We start from the raw sequence: 8,293 nt of genomic DNA on the forward strand, positions 1-8,293 counted from the left end.
ATATATCTGTGTGTGTGTGTGTGTGTGTATTATATATTTTCAAAAACAACCCCTTAAGTTTCAAATCCAAGTTAATACGAGATTAAAGGTTTTTAAAACTTATAACAACTTTACGAAAATTAATTTGAACCCTTTATGTTTTTCTTAACGACACTATAATATGACAAACATCGATTTATTGATGATCGAGGTATATAATAATATTATATAATAATTATTTAAGGAAACAAAAATGTTGAGTCGGGTTTCCACAATAAAAGTTTACAAAACGAATCCAAATCGAGACCCGAATTTGACGAATGTCACAGTATCCCCAACTTTTGGAAATTTCGTCCCGAAATTAAGATAAACTAGAAAAATAATTACTAACGAATATTGCCTTTAGTAAAATAATTGCAAGAAAAATTTTGACAAAAGAATAACGTTAAATCCTTGGATGGCTCGAAAAACGCCACAAATGAGAACATAATAAAGGCACTTATATATATATGAAGTACCAGCGGCGTATCCACCATGCCCTTATCATAACTCGCATTTCTACCATTTTTCCGCAATCATCCTCGGGCCTGAGTTATCACACACAAATGTAATTACAATGGCTTCCATACGAGGATTTCGATAATTAAGTGAACACCCCTAATTATTTCGACCGTCGTATGGTCCACATGGTTTGCTCCATTGTGTGAATTAAGAGACATATTTATTTTGAAATCTTTAAATAATAGATGTGTAAATAAATTTGTTGAATTTTACCAATTGTAAGGCCCCGAACCCGGTGGCCCCGAACCCGGTGGCCCTAATTTAGCGTCGGATTTACTCATAAACACAGTTCTTCAAATCAGAGTTTATTAAAACTTTTCGCGGAATATAAAACATCAATCATTTGTTATAAAACATTAAATCTTTTCTTTGATACCATAACACAAAACTTTATATTTAAAACATCTTTACTTCTTTCTTCAGATGCCAGCCGTTCAATCCATGCCATGCATCATCCTCATGCTAGCTCTGTAATCAGCTCACCTGCGTGCATACTAAAAGTCAGCTACGCTGAGTGAGTTCTAGTTAATCAAACGCCATACAATACATACACATACATACTTATCCGTAGATACATATCCATACATCATTAGTTACCCTTCTGTTCTACGTACATACTTGCTACCATACATACATACATATCTACAATCACTAACCTCAGTCTACCGAGAGTACGTTCATAGTCCGCCGTCTATACCCGTACTCAAGGTTGTGAACACGTACAAGGTTCGCAGTCCTTACCTATGTTCACCATTTATGGTACGTACAAGGTTCGCGGTCCTTCCCTATACCATAATACATCCACAACACGTACAAGGTTCACAGTCCTTCCCTATGTTGCAACCTAATTCATAACACGTACGAGGTTCGCAGTCCTCCCCTATGCTACAAAATCAGCACGTATAAGGTTCACAGTCCTTTCCTATGCTGACATACATCCACAACACGTACAAGGTTCGCAGTCCTTCCCTATGTTGCAACCTAATTCATAGCACGTACGAGGTTCGCAGTCCTCCCCTATGCTACAAAATCAGCACGTATAAGGTTCACAGTCCTTTCCTATGCTTACATCTATTATCTACATCACGTATAAGGCTCGCAGTCCTTAACTACGCCATCACCTGCCAAGTCTATGTCCAACAGGAGTTAGAGGGATTCGCCACCCTAACTTACTATGTCGAACGTAGGACTCACATACCATTCGTGTACCTGTATACACATACTTCACATATACAATAATTACATTATAGCATAAGAACACTCTAGGCGTTCTTTACATCATTCATTTAACAACCATACCCCTTGTCGATACGTGCAATATCCGAAGATCGTTCACGCCCCGACAAGTATTCATTTGTAATGTTCATACATCTTCGATATATAATATTCGTATCTTTATTTTTAACCTGACAGTACGCGCAATATCCGAAGATCGTTCGCGTACCGACAAGTAATCATTCATATCCATCACATATATCACATATGGCATACACTTATCACTTAGGATAAATGTATTAACAACACATCGAGTATGCACACAGCCCCGAAAACATAACAAGGAATGGGGCTAGAAACTCACCTGAACTCTGCTTCTTTCTTCTGATAGCTGTAAATCCCTTCTTTAACTGAGCTCGGCTGACTGTACAAGTTACACGTATCAATACTCGCCTGATCTAATCTGGTGGCCTAGTTTTAGCTTACTTAACTTATCGCTTAATTTATTTTCTAATCGAACTTGGATTTAGGCGAAGTTAACCCTCGGGCGAACTTAGCTCTAGGCGAAGTTAACCTTAGGCGAACTTAGCTTTAGGCGAAGTTACCAGCTAGGCGAACTTAGCTTTACAGCGAAGTTGCCATCGGCGAACTTGGCCTCAGGCGAAGTTATCATCAGGCGAACTTAACTTTACAGCGAAGTTGCCATCAGGCGAACTTAACTTTACAGCGAAGTTGCCATCAGGCGAACTTAGCTTGCAGGCGAAGTTCATCAGGCGAACTTAGCTTGCAGGCGAAGTTCATCGCTTTGAAGGCGAAGTTGCCCAGTTGCAGGCGAAGTTTCCCAGTTCAGCCGCTGTTCGGTTTCTGTCCAGCATTTTGAGCGATTTAACACCCTTGTTATGGTTTAACATCACCCACTACTCTTCCCGACCATTTTCGGTCGTTTATACACTAAAAGCTTGTATCTTTAAACTTCAAAGATCAAGAATCATACCTTTTTGAGCTTGTTTGGATCTTGTTTAACTTGTTAACACAACTAATCGCTCTCTCTCTCTCTCTCGGACCTGCCCGTTCCTCTCCTCGGATCTGCCCGGTTCCGGCCGCCGGCGAAGTTGTGGTGTTGTGTGTGTTTTTGGGAGTGTGTTTGGATAATGATAGAAATGAAGATATTTTGGGGTGCTAGGGTATTTATATCCCTGAAATCCCATGGACCTAAGGCCCATTCTCATTTAACCCATCTCCATTAATCCAAGTCCATAACCCACATCCATTACCCAACACTAGCCCGACCCATACCAACTCCTACTCTATTGTTTATTTCCTGATAACCCGAGTAAACTTTCCCTCTATTATTAAGTAATGTAATTAATATTATTTTGGAAATTTCAGGATGTTACAAGTCTCCCCTCCTTAAAGAGGTTTCGTCCCCGAAACCAAACTTATTCCCTGTAAAAGGAAAACTTCTTATATTTACACACTTTATTGAATCGCCTTCGCTTTCTGAGTTATCCTTCTTACTCCCGACTTTGCAGCCATCGAATGGTGGTCATGTGTTTTAGCTATTTAAGGTAGCTTGTCCATGAGACCCTCGATGTACCAAAACTCATCTCATACCTCCAAGGGCTTCGATTAGTACTTTTAACACTATTGTCTAAAACAACATTTCATCATAACATAATAATCATTCATAACTTACTCAATATATTAAACGTCACTGATAACCATAAGTTTTAAACCTTAACACACAACAAGTCCTTAAGCAAAAGTAACTTAATAAAACCATTGCATGAACAATTATTCCTTCATCAAGCGTTCCTCTCTGCAGTTTCCCCAAGTCTTTATCTTTCCGCACCTCCCGCCCCTGATTCCTTGCAATCCCTAGCCATGTGGTCAGCTTTTCCGCATTTGTAGCACTTTGGACGATCAGGGCAGTCTCGAGAGTAATGCCCACCCTTTCCGCACCGATAGCACCTGTCTGTCCCAATCCTGCATTCCCCCGGGTGCACTCACCCACACGTCTTACACGCATCCTTGTTCCCAACCTTGGCCTTCCTCTCATCAGTTGTTGTCACCACCTCGCCAGACCGCTTAGCAGAGGTAGCCCATTTCTTCTCCTTCTTTTCCCCCACCACCACATCGTTCTCAGTCAGGTCAGCATAAACCACTTCTGCAAGTTCAACAACAGAGTCAAAAGTAGCAGGTTTATTTGCCCTGACCAACATGCGGACTTTTTGTGGCAATCCCCTCACATAACATCTGATTCTTTTGACCTCAGTGTCAACCATATCAGGCACCAACCTAGATAGTCGGTTGAATTCAGTAGTATACTCACGATGCGTCATCATACCGGCCTTTAAATTCAGAAACTTCATCTCCGTCCTTTCAACCTCGGCATCTGCGCAGAACTTCTTCATCACCAACTCCTTCAGATCGTCCCATCTCAACGCCTTGATCTCATCCCTAGTCTTTCTCTGCTCCACACCTTCCCACCAATACATAGCTTCTTCCTCAAATGACTGAGTAGCATAACCCGCAGCTTGGTCCGGACGGCATTCGCTAATGCGGATAACCTTGTCCATAGCGGTTATCCATTGGAGAGTAGCGATTGCGTCTCCCAACCCAGTCAGCTTTGGCGGGTCGCATCCCTTGAAGGACTTATAGTTGCACCCACCTTGGCCTCTTTTCCTGTCATCGACCTTCACAGACTTGTCCTCACTCGAGGCCTCTCTTTCCCCTTCCCCATCCTTCCTACCATCACCACCCGCCCCTTCAGGAGCTCATTCACGGCTTCCAGCAGATCTCTCGGGATTCAGGTCCTTCACAGCAGCAACTACAGCTTGAACGATGGCTACTTGAACTGCAGGGCTAAGTTGAACCTCTTCGTTGTTGTTCTGGTCTCCTCCAGCTGCGCTTCCTTCATCTTCGGTGTGGAAGCTTCTTCTACCGAGGGTTGTCGGACAAGACGAGGCCTGCCACGACGTCCAGTGCGACCCCCAGTTCCCACAAATTCTCCAGCTCCAGCCATCAGTATTCTAAAAGGGAAAACACAAACATCATCACTCAAGGAACTATTTAGTACAAGGATAGCAAGGCTAACAGGTAATAACAGTGGCCAGCTGTGACTAGCTGATCACGTTGCTTTCCGTGTCCTATACACTTCCCTTTATGAGTCTATTTGTGCTGATTCTACTTAAGCAGTTAGCCAAATCAAACAATCAATTACTTCTATCCTTATCGTTCACATATCTTTCCTTTCTCATTAACATATATCATTTAATCATACACTTTACCTTTACTGATCTTACTTGAGCGACACATGGCATTCTTGAACTGGCATCTTCTTCCCTTTCTTACTTAAATCCCATACCCTGTTCGAGTCTAAGCATGTAGGATGCTTAAATCTCTCGAACTTATGCTCTGATACCAACTTGTAAGGGCCCGAACCCGGTGGCCCTAATTTAGCATCGGATTTACTCATAAACACAGTTCTTCAAATCAGAGTTTATTAAAACTTTTCGCGGAATATAAAACATCAATCATTTGTTACAAAACATTAAATCTTTTCTTTGATACCATAACACAAAACTTTATATTTAAAACATCTTTACTTCTTTCTTCAGATGCCAGCCGTTCAATCCATGCCATGCGTCATCCTCATGCTAGCTCTGTAATCAGCTCACCTGCGTGCATACTAAAAGTCAGCTACGCTGAGTGAGTTCTAGTTAATCGAACGCCATACAATACATACACATACATACTTATCCGTAGATACATATCCATACATCATTAATTACCCTTCTGTTCTACGTACATACTTGCTACCATACATACATACATATCTACAATCACTAACCTCAGTCTACCGAGAGTACGTTCATAGTCCGCCGTCTATACCCGTACTCAAGGTTGTGAACACGTACAAGGTTCGCAGTCCTTACCTATGTTCACCATTTATGGTACGTACAAGGTTCGCGGTCCTTCCCTATACCATAATACATCCACAACACGTACAAGGTTCACAGTCCTTCCCTATGTTGCAACCTAATTCATAGCACGTACGAGGTTCGCAGTCCTCCCCTATGCTACAAAATCAGCACGTATAAGGTTCACAGTCCTTTCCTATGCTGACATACATCCACAACACGTACAAGGTTCGCAGTCCTTCCCAATGTTGCAACCTAATTCATAGCACGTACGAGGTTCGCAGTCCTCCCCTATGCTACAAAATCAGCACGTATAAGGTTCACAGTCCTTTCCTATGCTTACATCTATTATCTACATCACGTATAAGGCTCGCAGTCCTTAACTACGCCATCACCTGCCAAGTCTATGTCCAACAGGAGTTAGAGGGATTCGCCACCCTAACTTACTATGTCGAACGTAGGACTCACATACCATTCGTGTACCTGTATACACATACTTCACATATACAATAATTACATTATAGCATAAGAACACTCTAGGCGTTCTTTACATCATTCATTTAACAACCATACCCCTTGTCGATACGTGCAATATCCGAAGATCGTTCACGCCCCGACAAGTATTCATTTGTAATGTTCATACATCTTCGATATATAATATTCGTATCTTTATTTTTAACCTGACAGTACGCGCAATATCCGAAGATCGTTCGCGTACCGACAAGTAATCATTCATATCCATCACATATATCACATATGGCATACACTTATCACTTAGGATAAATGTATTAACAACACATCGAGTATGCACACAGCCCCGAAAACATAACAAGGAATGGGGCTAGAAACTCACCTGAACTCTGCTTCTTTCTTCTGATAGCTGTAAATCCCTTCTTTAACTGAGCTCGGCTGACTGTACAAGTTACACGTATCAATACTCGCCTGATCTAATCTGGTGGCCTAGTTTTAGCTTACTTAACTTATCGCTTAATTTATTTTCTAATCGAACTTGGCTTTAGGCGAAGTTAACCCTCGGGCGAACTTAGCTCTAGGTGAAGTTAACCTTAGGCGAACTTAGCTTTAGGCGAAGTTACCAGCTAGGCGAACTTAGCTTTACAGTGAAGTTGCCATCGGCGAACTTGGCCTCAGGCGAAGTTATCATCAGGCGAACTTAACTTTACAGCGAAGTTGCCATCAAGCGGACTTAACTTTACAGCGAAGTTGCCATCATGCGAACTTAGCTTGCAGACGAAGTTCATCAGGCGAACTTAGCTTGCAGGCGAAGTTCATCGCTTTGAAGGCGAAGTTGCCTAGTTGCAGGCGAAGTTGCCCAGTTCAGCCGCTGTTCGGTTTCTGTCCAGCATTTTGAGCGATTTAACACCCTTATTATGGTTTAACATCACCCACTACTCTTCCCGACCATTTTCGGTCGTTTATACACTAAAAGCTTGGATCTTTAAACTTCAAAGATCAAGAATCATACCTTTTTGATCTTGTTTAACTTGTTAACACAACTAATCGCTCTCTCTCTCTCTCTCGGACCTGCCCGTTCCTCTCCTCGGATCTGCCCGGTTCCGGCCGCCGGCAAAGTTGTGGTGTTGTGTGTGTTTTTGGAGTGTGTTTGGATAATGATAGAAATGAAGATATTTTGGGGTGCTAGGGTATTTATATCCCTGAAATCCCATGGACCTAAGGCCCATTCTCATTTAACCCATCTCCATTAATCCAAGTCCATAACTCACATCCATTACCCAACACTAGCCCGACCCATACCAACTCCTTCTCTATTATTTATTTCCTGATAACCCGAGTAAACTTTCCCTCTATTATTAAGTAATATAATTAATATTATTTTGGAAATTCCGGGATGTTACACCAATATTGACTAACTAATGCCAGCGGTTGAAAATTTTTGAAATTTTGGTTGGTTGACTTTTAAGTAAGTAGGAAAATTGGATAAAATCATTGAAACAATTAAAATATTAGAATATAAACCAATGTAAAAATAACAATTCGGTTGAAGTAAGTAAAGACGATCGAATAATATAAAATTTAGGGCAAACAATATGAAATGAGATTTGAAGTCAAAAGTCATCAAATAATTGTCAAATCTATACATCAAGGCACTAAATAACACCAATAAATGAAATCCGATAAGTGAAAAATGATAAGTCCAATAAATGAACACATAAAGTTGGGATAAACAACGATACAATTAAATAATAACATCGTACGACGAGTTTCACACGTGAACAAACTTGAGGTTATAAGTATTTGAGGATATGATTAAATGAAATGTGATAACGCGAGAATGAGGTGAGTTTCTTTGGGGTGACGCATACGTGTATCAACATAAATAAAATAGCATTTGGTTAACAACCAAAACAATCGATGAAATGTGATAAAACGTGAATACGACCACTATTGTGAAACTATTTATATAATCGTCATTATAATAACGGTTTCTAATAACGCCAAAACTTGCGGTCAACCACACATAGGCCGCTTAATAGATTAGATGAAATGATGTAGAATAATACATAAAATCGTGTTTACATAAATGCTCAAATATAAATAACATAGTCATGAAAATATCGTTTAAAAGATAAACGAAA

The sequence above is a fragment of the Bidens hawaiensis genome, unplaced genomic scaffold (genome assembly GCF_021521415.1).
Source record: "Bidens hawaiensis isolate Kalapana, Puna unplaced genomic scaffold, B.hawaiensis_p1.1 tig00026190_1, whole genome shotgun sequence".
NCBI lineage: Eukaryota > Viridiplantae > Streptophyta > Magnoliopsida > Asterales > Asteraceae > Bidens > Bidens hawaiensis.